We start from the raw sequence: 17,065 nt of genomic DNA, 5'->3' as shown, positions 1-17,065 counted from the left end.
AAGACCTCACATTGCAGCCCTGCTGCCCATTGAAACTGCAGATGCGCAACACATACTCTGCACAGGATCTTCCAACGCTCCACAACTTGGATTTTATTTAAGGTACTTTGTTCAGCTGATCTACCTTGTCCCTGTATATGGCCTGTGCTCCATCGCAGTCACCTAAACTTGTGACTTTGTCCTAGTCTGGTGTGACCAGATAACCTCAGTTGGTGCTTTGTCTTTGTACTTCTAAGCACTGTTTTCACTTAAATCTTTAAAATTGTATTTCCCCGGTTCTACTGATTGGATTTTTGTCGCTTTGGTTTCATATAATTTATTACATTGGGGCATACATATGAAGCACAATTCCCGTTCACAAACATCGCCCGTTTGCGATCGCGAAAAGGCCTTTTGGGATGTATGATCCCAAAAGACCATTGCAAAATAGGGAATCGCAAAATATGTGATTCCCTATTTTGCGATTGCGTTTAAGGAATTGTAAATTGCGATTCCTTAAATGCGATGTAGAAAGCACCTCGTTGTGCAAATTTGGCATAAGAAATCACAAATTACAACCAACGTACTTTTTTACTTTTTTCAAAGTGACATGTGGCACACATACATGCATGTGCACCACATGTGTACACATGCACATTTCAGGGGTGCAAAAGGGTGTCCTTTTGAAACCTTTGCATCCTTGAAATTGCATGCGCAATTTGCAAGTACCTATTGGGTACTCGCATTTTGCCCACGCAATTCCCATTCATTCCTATGGCGCTCTTGGCCCATAGGAATGAATGGGAAGGGATTCCTTAATTGCGACTCGCAATTTGCGACTCGCAATTAAAGAATGCGTAGGAATCGCAATTAGTATTGCGATTCCTACCTACATAGCAGTTTGCAAGTCCTTAATAGCGATTCGCAAAAAATCGCTATGAAGGACTCGCAAATCTGTCTTTTCATACATATGCCCCATAGTACTCTATTTTTCTAAATTGGCTTGGGATTTTTTTGTGTTGTGTTTTCACTTTATTACCGTTTGAAGGGCTACATAAATACTTTACACATTGCCTTTAAGCTAAGCCTGACTGCTTTGTGCCAAACTACCAGAGGGTTAATTGCAGGTTAATTTGGGGTTGCTTGTGTTTCACCCCAACATAAATTGTAGTTGTTGCTAGGGTAGTGTGTCACCCTCTTCAACCAGTTAGCCAATTTCCTGCAAAGATCAATACTGAAATATTTGTAGGGCAAATTTCCTGCAAAGATCAATACTGAAATATTTGTAGGGCACCAAACTTCCACAGAAAAAAGAAAAGGCTATAAGTATCCAGAAGTAGTTCCAGTAGAAGTTTCAATTGCAATAGGCAAAAATCATGGTCATAAATAATAGCAAGGGATGAAGAACAAGCCAAAAATAAGGGAACACATTCATAACTTGGAAATGACTCCTTATATATTGTCAGGAACTGACATCATAGGAACAGACTCGTCTTCGTTTTGTATTGAGAACCTCAGATGGCAGTCTAGCGAGAGACTACCATCTTAGAATGTGGAGATTATAAGGCTTCACTTGACTATGCCCCTTTACTGAAACACATAGTGCCAGATTTATCAAGGGCCTGAGTTGCCACAAGGTGGATCAAGGCAAAGCAAGCGCTTAAATCGGATAATATGCTATGGAGAGCCCCGTTGCATGGCTCTGCAAAGCGAATCTGGAATAACACAAGGCAGCGCAAGTTCCTGGCTGGCGTCACTCTGCGTGGGGAGTTCCATGGGTGGAGCGTGTGTGTTCCTGTGCATCAACCCATAGTTTTTGGCACATTCCCAGATTTACTAAGAATAGTACATCTGGGAATGTGTCAAAATGGTAATCCATCCCAAATGAGGCGTAAAGAGGAGTAATATAGTTATTTCTGCAGCAGCATATGTAGAACAAGCATTTGCAGTGCCAATAGGTCTCGCCGTATATTGGAGTTTAGTATATGAAGAGTATTAAAGAGCAGTGAAAGTATTAAAGAGCAGTGGTAGCAAAACGGAAAACAAACCCCGACAACATCGACAGAAAAGGAAAATATAAATGATCTACCTTATTTTTTAATAACACGCAATGCTTAATATTAGTAACATAAAATGCTCCATGGTTTTTTTATATTATTTTTAAGTTTGACTGTTTGGTATAGTTGTATTAATCACACCAACAGACAAAGCTGTTATTGGGCCGGGTCCTGCCTGTGCTCACCATTGTTAGCTCTAAAAAGCTGGTGCCGAAACAACTGCATATGCACTGCGATCTACATCCAGCTACACCCTACATGTCTCCGGCATCTCTGCCCATGTCCGCTGGCAAAACGGAAAACAATCCCCGACAACGTGAACAGAAAAGGAAAAAAAATCATCTGCAGTATTTTTTAATAACACGCAATGCTTAATATAAGTAAAATAAAATGCTCCGTGTTTTTTTAATATTATTTTTAAGTTTGACTGTTTAGTATAGTTGTATTAATCACACCAACAGACAAAGCTTTAATTGGGCCGGGTCCTGCCGGTCCTCACCATTGTTAGCTCTAAAAAGCTGGTGCCGAAACAACTGCATATGCACTGCGATTTACTTCCAGCCACACCTTACATGGCTCCAGCATCTCTGCCCATGTCCGCTGGCAAAATGGAAAACAAACCCTGACAACGTCAACAGAAAAGGAAACGAAAAATGCTCTAACATTATTTTTAATAACACAAGCTTTAATTGGCCCGGGTCCTGCCAGTGCTCACCATCGTTAGCTCTAAAAAGTGCATATGCACTGCGATTTACTTCCAGCCACACCTAACATGACTCCAGCATCTCTGCCCATGTCCGCTGGCAAAACGGAAAACAAACCCTGACAACGTCAGCAGAAAAAGAAACTTAAAATGCTCTAACGTATTTTTTAATAACACCAGCTTAAATTGGCATGGGTCCTGCCGGTGCTCACCATCGTTAGCGCTAAAAAGCTGGTGCCAAAACAAGTGCATATACACTGCGATTTACTTCCAGCCACACCGTCATGACTCCAGCATCTCTGCCCATGTCCGCTGGCAGAACATAAAACAAACCCTGACAACGTCAACAGAAAAGGAAACTAAAAATGCTCTAACTTATTTTTTAATAACACCAGCTTCAATTGTTCTGGATCCTGCCGGTGCTCACCATTGTTAGCTCTAAAAAGTGCATATGCACTGCGATTTACTTCCAGCCACAACTTACATGACTCCAGCATCTCTCCCCATGTCTGCTGGCCAAACGGAAAACAAACCCCAACAACTTCAACAGAAAAGGAAACTAAAAACGCTCTACCGTATTATTTAATTAATAACATGCGTGTTTAATATTAGTAAAAGAAAATGCTCTGTGGTTTTTTAATATCATTTTTAAGTTTGACTGGTGAAATAAAAGTCATACTGCAGTTATCATCAGGATAATTCATAACAGATGCACGTTAAAACATAAACAAAGGCACAGGGCTTTTTTAGGCCGGAATTGAGGTGAAACTGCAGTTAAGATAAGGATAATTGCTAACAGATGCACGCTGAAACAGAAACAAAGACACAGAGCTTCTTTAGGTCAGAATGGAAGTCAGCCTGAAGTTATGATAAGGATAATTGCTAACAGATGCACGTCTCTGTAAACAGGGACCATCACACGCTACCCAGTGTGATGGCCAAACTAAATACTCACTAAGTGAAATCGCCATAAGGGGAGAAGGGAGGGACTTTTACAACCCAACACCAATACAAAGGCTACATTTTAGAATGGCACAGCCAACAGCCAATAGAAAGCCGTTAATTTTTTAATACACATAGAATACAATACGACATCTCTTGCAGACAGCGCAAGCGCTGTCTAGGCTCAACCTAAAAAAGAAAGTGCATTTTGGGATTGTTTTTGTACAGGAAAGTGCCCCTTCCTGCACAAAAATAACCCTGCCTGTAACGCAGGCACCCTTGCACCATGGCGCAAGGGTGTCTGTGTTGGCACTTGGTAGTCACAAGTGTGCCAGTTTAGAGAGAGAGCAGGAATATGCAATATGTTAGTAATTATGATGCGTTCCTGTTCTCTCCATTTGACGCAGCACAGGGTACGTTCAAAGTGGCAGCAAAATTATAGACTAGGGACTAGACTTATCATTGGATTGCACTGCCCTTGCATCACACAGTGTGACACAAGGGCAACGCAATTCTTTTTTTTTTTTTTTTTTTTTTTTTTTTTTTGAAAACCTTTATTGACAGTTCAAGAAGAACAAGTATGGGCCTACAACCCCCCAGGGCCGGCCGCTAAGCAATCAGAGCAAGAACGACAAGTATAAACACAGGCAGCACTTCGGGGAGCAAAATCGTGCTGCTTATACTGTGGACAGAGTAAGTAGGGCACCAGGAGAAAGAGGTTTTCATTTTATGATGAAACAAGGCAGAAGGATCAGGTGACAAGCAATTTTAAAACAACGATCACGGATATGCAGAGTAATGAACGTTGGCGATTTACAGCAATCTGGCAACGCAATTCTTAAGTAAGATTAACCAAGCAACGCAAGGTCACCTTGCTCAGTAAATCTGGAGTAATGCAGGGCCGCGCAAGTCGCAGCCGTGAGTTACTCCTATTTATTTATTTATTTTTGAGTTTTATATCTTGCTAACTAGACCGAGAGGTATCAGAGCCCTTTACATGATGTGTGCACAGGTTTAACAGAGAGGCAATATTAAGGTAGTAGAATAGTCAAAAAGTAGGTGACAATACAACATTGAGGTAATGTCAATAGTGGCAGATTGGAGACTGAGGGTGACGGGTGGCAGCATTGAAGGATCCTGTCGGGGGAGGACCTTTGAGAAATGTGGATCAGCTTGTTAGGGTGTTGAAGTAATTACTAAGCAGTAGGGATTTGAGGTGCCGTTTGAAGCAAGAAAAGGAGGGATTGCATCAGAGATCTTTAGGGAGACAGCTCCTAACATTTCCTGCGAAAGGACACACCTGGGAGGTTTTCTTCTTCAGAGTAGGAGGTATGAGAAGGAGAGAGTTGGAGTTTCTCAGTGTCCGGCTTCTTCCTGCTCTCAAAAGTTTTGTTTCTAGGTATATGTTTTTTTTGTATGAAGGGTTTTGTGGATATCTTCCTTCAATGGGAATCCAATTGGGATTCTTGAGGGGAGGGAAAGGTGGTCAAACCGTTTTATTCCAAGACTGGTGAACTTGAAAATGCACTAAAATGCTACATCTTCCCATTAAAGGCACCACAAGGAAAAATATCTTTATTTCTCCTCATATTTTACTCTTTCTAAGTGTGCTGCATTCTACAGCACATTTAGAAAGAAGAAAGTGCCTCTAAGGTTTGTTTTTGTGCAGGAAATTGTCCCTTCCTGCACACAAACAATTCTGCCTGACACTGCGGCACACTTGCACCATGACGCAAGGGTGCCTGCATTGGCACTAGGCTCCGCCATCTGCGCCAGCACAAGGAGAGAGCGGGAATGTGACATATCTTTATAGATGTAGCTCATTCCTGCCCGCTCCATTTGACCCAGTGAAGCGCAGCAAGTGGTCTTGCTGCGTTGAGCCAAGTCAAAGTTTGATAAATCCGGCCCCAGAAGTCTTAAGAGAGCGCAATGTAATAAATTCAGATTTGAAAGGGGTATTTTCCATATTATTCCTGCAACAGAACAATATGTTTTCTTAGAGAAAATCAGTTGTCAATAAATATATTATTGCTCATTCACATATGATGTCATGTTGTCACTTTTATGAAAAACCATAACGTTTACTATAAAAGAAATATCTCCAGTGTAATCTTAACTCCTCCATGAAAAGAACATCTGATTCGCAACACATCATCATTACAACCAAGTGTTACTCCTTGGTGGGTGTAAGAATGGCTTATAGGATGAAAGATTTTCATTTTCTCAAACTAAAGGGGTCTTCGGGATGGGATATTCTAATTCCTTTGGACCTCTCTGTTCTTGAGCCATCCTGACATTTTCTGAGAAGGAATGAACTCTTCCTTACTCACACTGGGAAGGAATCGCAGTCTGATCATAAGTGAGTGCGGACTCGGGATAGCGACCGACGACAGCATCCCATAACGCTCTATGGACCAGGAACGTAAGAGATATTGAACTCATGTTGTGCAGAAGAAATCGCCCATCCAGCTGGACACCTATCCCTGCATTGAAGATGTCGCAAACACTGCAAATTCCAATGATCAATTTGGATTTTAAATGGTTCCCTAATGTCCATCAAAATACATCTCCATTCAGTACAAACCATCTTCACAGGTAAAGCTCTGTATCAAGAACGGAACAGCTCTGCTTGGATTCTGACAATGCAAGGGATTATGAAAATAAGATTTCCTTGTCGGCCATCTTCTTGCTGCTGTAATGCAGCTGCCACAGTGACCTGTCAGAGGCATCTGCTCACAAAATAAACTTCTTTAAAAATAGGATTGGGGACATAACAGGGGACAGGGTGACACATGACTGGGGAGAGGAAGTGACGTTGTGACCAGAGCTGCCGCCTTTGTTTGTCAAATTGGAGAATGCGGAGGAGTTAATGGACATGTACCCCTTTGACTGCAAGGTGTGCATGGGTAAGGTTGAAGACAGAGGGGCTGTCATCCAGGACAAGCGACTCAGGAGGATAAGTGATGTGGAAGAAGAAGGGAAGAGAGGGATTCTTTTGGTAGGAGATGGTCACCAGTTTGTTATGGGAAACATCCTTTACATCGCATTCGGTACAACCCGATGCTGTTACATCGCGGTCGTTACCACGACTGCGATGTTACTACGCTATGCTATTACAACGCAAGTCTTTACATCGACTTGCGCTAGATGGCATGCTAACATTACAAATAGTGTAGTTTACTATCCCAACACCTTCCCTACTGTTAAGTGGACTGGAGTTGGAATAGTAAATTACGTTTTTCTAATGTTAGCATGCCATCTAGCGCAAGTCGATGTAAAGACTTGCGTTGTAATGGCAAAGCGTAGTAACATCGCAGTCGTGGTAACGACCGCGAAGTAACTGCATGCGTTGTAATGACTTGCGTTGTTACGTCATACATCCGTTTGTTATACAATAAAGACATGTATTTGGGAGGGGGTCCCATCCATTAGGGGGTTTGATGGTGGAACAAAAAAGCAAGGAGGCTTTTAAATTGGGTCAATCACTAGGAAGGGGGTCTTTAGTTCTTATCTGCACTGTAGAAGAGATACTTAAAGCAGGGTGAATAATATGGTCTAAAAATGGAGCGAGTCTACTTGCTCGAATTTTAGCATACAATTTACATTCCTGATTAATGAGTGAAATTAGGCAATATTTAGAGAGTAATGTAGGGTTTTTATTAGGTTTAGGAAGGACGATAATTGTTGCTTCTTTAATCAATCCATCCACAGAAGCTTTATGCTCAAATTCTTGAAACATTCATAGTAGGAGGGGAGAGTTGGTTCATAAAGTTTTAATAAAATTCTGTGGGGGTGCCATCTGGACTTGGGGGGTCATTAGGATAGGCGGGCGGACCCTAGCGGTAACGGGACCGCCCGCCTGCCATGCGGCCGTCCCGCCACCCCAATTATGATGCAACTGCCACCGTGACAGTCGCATCTGGGATTTTAACATTGAGGCAGGTGCTGCTGGCTGCAGCACCCACCGAAATGCTAAAATGCCATGTTATGCATTGCCATGCACAATGTGGCACGCACTGCGCGGTGCATGCCACCTTGTGCATGGCAATGAAGTGCAGCCCCCCCACCATCCCCACTCACCTGGGGGCCTGCAATGGGCCACCAAAGCAAATCCCCGCCAGCCTTTCCATGGCGGCGATGCCGCCATGGAAAGGCTTTTAAATCCCAGCATTCTAATATGGCTGGCGGTGCCTGCTAGGCACTGCCACCATATATGTGCCCCAGCTCCGCCGGGCCGGCAATCGTAACGATTGCCAAACTGCGAAAAAGCGGCAGATGGATTTTCTGTCCACCGCGATACCCACCACCATCTTAATATGGCGGTGGCTAATTCACTTTACGATGGCGGACGGATCTCCACCACCGGGCCGGCGGTGGCAATCCGCTCGCCATCGTAATCAGCCCCTCTGTGGTTTTTTGGTATTAAGAGATTTAATGGCATTGCAAAACTCTTCCATATTGAAAGGAGCATTGAGAATACTTCTGTCAGATTATGATAAGGATGGTAAATTGCACTTAAGCAGGAAGTTATCTAATGTAGAATGATGAATATCATGAGGTTTATTATAGAGGTTTGAAAAAAACTTCTAAAATGAGCAACTATTTCCATAGGAAAGAGAAATAAATGTCCGTGTGAATTATGTATGGCACGCATCTGGTTTTCATCCTTTGTGATTTGTAGGTAATTAGCAAAAGTGTGGCCAGATTTGTTTGCAGTGGATTGGAAATTGACTTTTTTTGCAATTTTGTAATTGCATTTTGAGGTGAATGTCTGACGATGATAAGAACAGCCTTTCAGTTTTGGAGATTAGCTGTTCTAGACTATTAGGTTTTAAGTTGAAAATGTTATTCTCATGTGCCATAATAGAAATAGACACTCCTCTGATATAAGCCTTAATGGCATCCCAGCGAGTAATGTGAGTACTGTCCGCCTGTTGATTGTTTTGTAAGTATTCAGAGATAGCAGAAAACAATTTGTTTCCGTTAACATCAGATAATAGAATATCAGTATTCATTCTCCTTTGAGATATATGTTTGGAAATATCCCTGAGAGTTAAGGAAAAGTCGATTAAACCATGGTCTGAAACAGTTATGGGTTCTATTTTAGGATATGAAATTGAATGGCATACGTTCCTGGAGGAAAGTAAGTAGTCAGCATGAGAATATATAGAAGTATCATTAGAATCAATCAATCATTCAGTAGATTTGTAGAGCACTACTTGTCACCCTTGAGGGTATCCAGGTGCTGGCAGTGTCTAGTAAATTAGCCAAATAACCACGTCTTCAGGGACTTTCGGAACTCTGGAAGAGATGGGGAGGTTCTAGATGAAGGGTAGCACGTTTCAGGTCTTTGCCGGTAGGTATGAGAAAGAGCGACCTCTGCATCTGCTACATTGGATGCAGAGGTGAGAGTTAGAGAAAGGGACGCAGAGCATAGGTGTCTGGTGGGCTGATGGAAGTTCAGGCAGTGGTTTCTGTAGGCAGGTCTGCAGTTGTGTAGGGTCTTGTATACATAGGTCAGGAGCTTGAACTGGCATATTTTCTGTACAGGGAGCCAGTGGAGAAATCAAATAAAATTTGAAGTCCTTATCAGTGAGGTGATTGAGCCTCCAATGATCAACTAACTTAGTATTAGCTAAGAATGCTTTGAACAGGCCATATGACCTTGGGGGACAGAAACCAACAGATGAGATTCTACGTAAAAGTGGATCAGATATTATGTTAAAGTCTCCTCCTAAGACAAGGGGTACATTTCCAATAGCTAACATTTTTGAGGAAACTGATTTCCCAAAATTAGGATCATCTTGTGTAGGGACATAAATAGTGAAGAAATTAATGGGATATTTGTCGAATAAATATGTTGACCGTCGACCATACACATATTGACCATCAGAATCATGGTTGGAATGCACTATCGTAACTTGTACCTTCTGTGAGAAAAATATAGCGACTCAATTTTTTTGTGAGTTTCTTGTAAAAAGCAGATATCTACTTTACATTTACGTTAATAATCTAATATTTTCCTTCTCTTTATTGGGTGATGAAGGCCGTTAACATTTAACAAAACATCTTTTAAAGTATAATTAGTTGCCATAGAGAGAAGAAGGGAGAAAGAAGAAAAAAGAAAGTTAAAGACTAGGACTGAAAAAAAAGAGAAGAATATAGGATGTAGCCCATATATAATAACAAACAAAAGAAACAAGACAAACAAAACTGAAATATCCCTAAGGGGCGAAGACATTAATTGAACGATTTAGGCAGCGACGGTCCAATCCAAGTGGAGATAGAGCATCATGGTGCCTCCTGAAGAAAGAAACTAGTTACAAAGGCGCTGTGGCTGAATTCTGTGTAAATACAGAAGCTTGAGAATTCAGCACAACTGCGGCATGAAGGTCCAAGTAGGCAACCAGATCTGAGGGTGAAGTAACAGCCTTAGAAATTTCATTTTCCCATATTCTCATGACTGATGGGTCAAAAAGTCCATACTTGAAGCCTACGACAGGAAGTCAAGGACGTGGATCAGAGAATTGTTTACGTAATGCTACAGTTTTTTTTTTAGCAAAGTCTTGATGTATATATATTTTTTTACCTTCAACCATGAATGATGGAATTTCCCAAACTGCTTTTTGCATCATAAGTAGTTGGAGATGACACAACACTGGTAAGGTTGGCGATAAGCCTTATCTTTCTCAAACTTCTCTCAAAATGTTAATTTCAATAAGAATGGCAATACATTTTCCAGGAAGGACCTGCAGTCCTGACCTTCAATACTCTATGGCCGGAAGAGGCGCAAATTATATTGGCAAATTCGATTTTCCAAATGTAAAAGCATGTGTTTTAGAGGCACAATAGGCGTAACTTGAGGTGCTAGCTGGGCAATTGTGTCCGTGTTATCATAGGGTTTTATTTCATTATCAGATACTCTTACTGACAGACTTGGTAAGTCTCTTTTAATATGTTTGATATCAGAACAAATAGCATCATAGTTTTGACAAATAGCTTTAACTTCCTCCAGAATTGTTGCCACTGTGACTCAGAACCTTAGATTGAATAGGAGGCGGTGAAGAAGTTTGTTTCCTTTTATTACAAGTATATAAGGTAACTTTTCATTTCTGAATTAGCCATTGTTAAACCTACTTAAGAAATGCAACTATTAATTTGGAGCATGAATGTAGTATCACTTCCAGGAATATCCGGCTAAAAGCCACAAGTGACTTGCCAGAGCCTTTAAGAATTGTGAACATGAAAGGGAGCACCTCGAACAATCAGCTGACTAAAAGCCAAAAGGAGTCATAAACTGCCCGCCAGCGTGGGATGGTACAATATGCCTTTAAGAACTTGGGGGCATATTAGCAAGGGCTTCATCGCCGCTTTAGCGGCACTTTTTGCCGCTAAAGCGGCGATTTCTTTATCGCCCTATTAGCAAGCTGTCGCTAACAGCAGTTAGCGACAGCTTTCAGGCGATAGCAACCGGTTTGGGGCCGCTTTGCATGTCAGCGATATTTATCGGTAATGGCATGCAAAGTCGGCGTACCCAAATTGTTAGCGACTGAAAGCAGTCGCTAACACAGCTATCACCTATTAGCAACGCAGGCTGTGCGATAAAAAGAGGTGGCGCTAAGCGCGATTATCGCCAGAATCAAACACCTGCTCAAAACATTACTTACCTGTGTCATCAATGGGAGGTGGATTGTCAGGTTAAGTCCCCATTGGCGTTAATGCGTGAATATCGCTGGATTTCCAGCGATATTCAGGCATTTCACCGCTATCGCTGGATATATTAGCACAATGGAGATAAACGTTGCTAATAGCATGTCTTCCCTGCTAACATATCCAGCGATAGGCAGCGATAACAATAAACACGCTCAGTGCGTTTTGCGATAAATATCGCAATTCCTTGTTAATATGCCCCTTGGAGCCATATTATCAAGGAACGGCGATAACATTATCGCCGCTTTAGCGGCAGGAAACTGCCGCTAAAGCGGCGATAATGGGCTTGATGATATGCCCTTGGGATTTTAAATAGAAGCCCATGTTCACACCAGAACCTGGGCTTCTATGGGAATTCACAAGGGCATATTATCAAGCCCATTATCGCCGCTTTAGCGTGCCGCTAAAGCGGCAATAATGTTATCGCCATTCCTTGATAATATGCCCCTTGGAGACATGAAAGGTAGCACGTTTAAGAAAAACAAGGGAAGCCCAAAGCCTGCCTCCTCTCCTCAGGCAGGCCCTCTCGCAGAGAGACACCTGACAAGAAGCTGCAGTCAGACATTATGCAGTCCCCAGCCAGTGAAACCGGCGGTAACACTAGAATTCTACAGGTTCAGGCTTCACTGCCAAGAAAATCCACCGCCAAAATGCCTTTAATTGGAGGAAAAATATTGTCGTCAATGCAGGTAGGAACGGAACTCACAGCGTGTCCGCCATCTTGGGTTGCACACGCTCCTGCGTCTAAAATGATTTCACTTGTGGCTGCAGAAGTGCAGCTCTGTGACTCTTTGTGGCCTGGCAGTCGCCGTCACCTTAATTCTGCGGTTACCACACACAGTTCCGTCTCATGGCCGGACTGGCATGGAGGGCAACTTCAACGTGAGAGGTGCTGGTGATCAGAGCAGCGCTCATGGGGCCTGGTGGTGTTAATGAGAGTGGTGGAGGAGATATCTTTCTGGCGGATTCAACCAGCACCCAAGCTGAGATGATCCTGGTTTGCCAGTCTCCACTCTGGACTGGAATTGGCACTGCTGGGTGAATGGTGTGTTACTGCCTGGGCCAATATTGTTCATTAGTGTCTAGGGGAATTAATATTCAATACTGTCTGGGGCCACTGATGCGCATTGCTGTCTGGGACCATGCCTACATTACAAAAGGGCCAGTGGGCTGGCACCTGACATGGGACCACTTCAGAGGCCTCGGCTTATGTATCCCATGTTAGATTTGAATACTTATTCTAATTCTCTTTTTCCTGTTCATTCTGGAACTTCTAGTTTTTTCTTATCACTGTTCAAGTGCAAAATTCCGCCACACCAATTAAAAGACTAAAACAACACTGGAGATTCCTTCTTTGCACCCATCTGAAAGTTCAGATGCTGAAATGCAAGGTTCTGCCTGTTTCCTTGTGGTCTCTCTAGTCCTTCACAGATCTAAGAATGTAATTTTAAGAGTAGCCCCCTAATTGCTTAATGTTCTGAAATGTCAACTTAAAGGACAGGGAATCACTTCCGGCTCACACGAGGATGAATTTTTATTGGCATATTGGATCGGGTGCAAGATGCCAATAAATTCATATCAGAAGACGCAATTTGCACACTAAAGTCAATGTTTAAATGTAGTGTTTTTTTGGAACTATAATCAATTTAAGAACAAAGAGCCAGAGGTGTGAAATCACGTGTTTACAATTTCCTAATGATGACTTGTACGATTCGCTATTAGGAAATTGCAAACTGCGAAGTACAACAGTGTGTTTTACACTTTTAGGTATTCGCAGTGGGTCGCACATGGACCTGCCACATCAATGCTCTTGAGGCAGGTCACAATTTGCGTCCCTTTGTGAGTAGCTGCAATCTCAGGGATGGTGGCCTGCAGGGGTCAGCAGACCACCTTGTCTGTGATTGCTTTTTATATAAAGCAATTTATTTTGTAATGCAGCCCATTTTCCTTAAAGGAAAATGGGATGCATTCAAAACTAAAAATGAGAAGCTGCCTTTTTATTTTTTAGGAGACGGGATCACTGCCTGCTCTTAAAAAATGTTGGCGCCCACATTCACAAAGGGGAAGGGGTCCCTAGGGGACCACTTTCCGTTTGTGAATGGGTACCACCAACTTGAAGTTGGTGGTAACTGCAAATCTTTTGCGACCGCATGCCAGGTCACTAAATATTCATACATACCAGTGCTATTCGGTATTAGGAGGGGATGCCTTGAACACGCCCCTACCTAATACCGAATCTCAAAAGCATAATGCGATTCGGTAACAAGTTACCAAGTCGTAGTTTGCCTTCTTCACATGTCAAAATGCATTTTACAGGATGCAAACGGCCTGATGGGCTGTTTGCGACCAGAAAATGCTTTGTACATCTGGCCCAAAGTTCTGGAAAGCGAAGCCGGCAAAACGTACTGTTTGCCCCATGGTCATGTAGGTAGAATTTGAAATGATTTTTGGCACTCTTTACAGTTTGGCAAGGAGAGTACAGTCTGTCAGGGTGGTTGACGGCATTATTGCTATTGGTTGTTTTCACTGTCCCTCCTCACCAGGTTATTGCTGGCTGTGACGGACAGGAAATGTACCCCAAAACAAATTCTCTTGGATAAATTCACCCATTCAAAACATCTCACACTCTGCTATCCATACACTTCACGTGCATCCTCATAATAATCTTAAAATGGAACCCATCAATCAATTATAAAAATCTGTTTAATAGCACATTCAATAAAAACAGTTGTACAGTTGTGTAAAAAACAATTCATATAAAAAAATATATATTATTAAAAATAATCCTAAAATTTATCTCAAATTCTTTTTAGAGTGTTTTCACAAATGTGTTAAAAAGAGATACAATAAATGCGACAAACATGTATCATCACAGTTGTGTTAATTCGACTGATTCAATGTCACAGAAGCCTGTAAACTTTGTAATACATATACTTCAAAGTTCCTTGAATTTAACAATGCACAACAAGGGAGGCGTCGACCCCTTTTGGTGGAGGAAATATTCTAGAACCACCTTCTTCGGGACCACAAAAATGTTAATGTCCCTCTCAATGATAAAACAATATAATATGTGCCTTATAATATTGATCCTCCATTTGAAATAAGGGATATAAATTAAATCTCACTTGGGTTTATGTGGTGTTTACTTGATTATAGCCAGGGGTAGATTGCCACCCACCAAGATACTTGAACATATTGTTTCAATATGTCTCTAAATTTTAAGGAGCAAATAATGAAACAGGTTTAGGAAAATACGAGAAACCTAGGTCATAAGATTGTAGTCCTATTTCCAGGACATGGTGGTGGGGACTAAAAAGCCCTCCAATAAGTCCAGGAAACCTGTGTTGTGCATTGTTAAATTCGAGGAACTTTGAAGTATATGTATTACAAAGTTTACAGGCTTATCTGACATTGATTCAGTCGAATTAACACAACTGTGATGATACATGTTTGTCACGTTTATTGTCTCTTTTTTTAATGCCTTTGTGATAACACTCTAAAAAGAATTTGAGATTAATTTTAGGATTATTTTTAATAATAAAAAACGTTTTTTATATGAATTGTTTTTTACACAATTGTACAACAGTTTTAATTGAATGTGTTATTAAACAGATCTTTATAATTGATTAGTGGGTTCCATCTTAAGACTATTATATGGATGCACGTGAAGTGTATGGATAGCAGAGTGTGAGATGTTGTGAATGGGTGAATTTATCAAAGAGAATTTGTTTTGTGAATCATTTATTGTATGATGTACCCTGTTTCTTGAATCAGTGGGGCCGCTCTCTTTCTTTTGAGACAGTGACGGACAGGAAACAAAAGGAATTATAATGCCCACTCTATTTAGGGTGGATGGTGTAATGTCCTTCCTTCAGTAGTCCCTATTCTTTTGGGCTATCTAAGGAAGTATTTCATTGACAAAATCAACATGGGCTCTGTCTATAGAATACTTATGGCCCACCAGTCTCTCAATGAGGTGGGCGGACCAAGGTTGTGGGCAGGGAACTGGCTTGGGTTTGCAAAGGAGTACACTGTCCCCCACTTTAAATCTGGCCTTTATCTTGATGGTGAGCGCATCTACTGCACCAGGTTGATAGAATGTCAACACATTTTGGGGCAGTTTTTTTTAATTCTTATAATAATGTTTGTCCTGCTTTGCGTTCAGCTCAGTGTCTGAGGTTGATTGCACGTGAGCACAGAACTTGTTTGCAGACCACCGTTTTGTCTGCATTTCGACTGAAAACCAAAAAAACAAATGATTAAAAACAAAAACTTTCTTTAAACTATAGTGTTTCCAGGCTGTATTTTTTAGATGTGGCCTTCCATTATGCGAAGAGGATAGATGGCTTCATCTGCTCAAAGATAATGTAATTAACTTTGAATTAATGTAATTAATTCACAAACGACGATCATTGTGATATGTCTGCTGCTCTTGGTGCCATGTCACTCAAAGCCTCACAGGCAAGGTATGCAAATAAACCAAGGGAGCGGTCTGAAAACAGAGAAAGCCGCCCATACGCATGCGGAAATATTGCCAGCTATGGTCTTAGCTGGGATATCAATTATTTTGCTGAAAAAACACATTGCATATTATATATTTATACTCTAAATGACAGTATCTACAAATATGCTTAGGGTTTTGGGAAACAGCATATCCTTATAAACGAATTGAGAATTATTTTATATGTATTTATTAGATGTTATTTCGTATTTATTCATATTTCTTTTGTTGTGCTATTTTCACACAACTGGACTGAAGCACTTGCCCTGCACAGCGAGCTACGGACCCGATTTAGATTTTGGCAAATGAGGTACATGCGACTCTCGGCCTCTCTTGGGGGCATATCAACAACAACTGGCGATAATTATCTCTAAGCGCACTTAGCGCTAGGATAATTATCGCCGGCTAGCGTGAATTTTTATCGCTGAGATAGCGTACTATTAGCAACGCCTATCTCAATAGCGATAAAAATCCTCACGCTAACAGGCTAACGTGAGATTATCGCTGGAAACCCAGCGATAATCTCACGTTACCTTGTTGATAGGGACAGGAAAACTTAGCCATGATATCCTCCTCCCATAGGATATCATGGCTAAGTCAGAAAAATACCAGACGTAAAAAAGCAGCGTTAACTGCGGTTAACGTTGCTTTTTTTGTCTCTAACAGGGATAGCGACATTCTTGATAATAGGAGAAATGACGCTTAGCGACATTTCTCCTATTATTTTACTCTGGAACGCCCCCTTTGCATCTCATTAGAGATGCAAGGGGAAGCGTAGAGTAAAAGGGTGCTAACATGCAAATTTGCATGTTAGCACCCTGTTGTTGATAGGGCGCTAGTTTTATCTCTCCTTTTTTGGCTTTTAAAGCCAAAAAAGCAGAGATAAAGCCCTTGTTGATATGCCCCTTAGATTTTGGCAAATGAGGTACATGCGACTCTCGGCCTCTCCAAGACCGTCAACAAATGGTCATACATTAATGGCCCTCAAGTCCCGCCCACTCTCACCTGGCCCCACCACCTCTCACACGATCATTTTATTTTCAAGTTCACAGGTATGATTCCCCTTCACAAACATGACAGACATTCCGTGCACCGTAGTGCAGGAGTAAGAGGTCGGACGAGGTCGTTTGTGACAGAATATCCCAACAGTCAACCCCTATCAGGCCCTTTGTA

Source organism: Triturus cristatus, chromosome 10 (genome assembly GCF_964204655.1).
Source record: "Triturus cristatus chromosome 10, aTriCri1.1, whole genome shotgun sequence".
NCBI lineage: Eukaryota > Metazoa > Chordata > Amphibia > Caudata > Salamandridae > Triturus > Triturus cristatus.
This window is presented reverse-complemented; position numbering follows the sequence as displayed.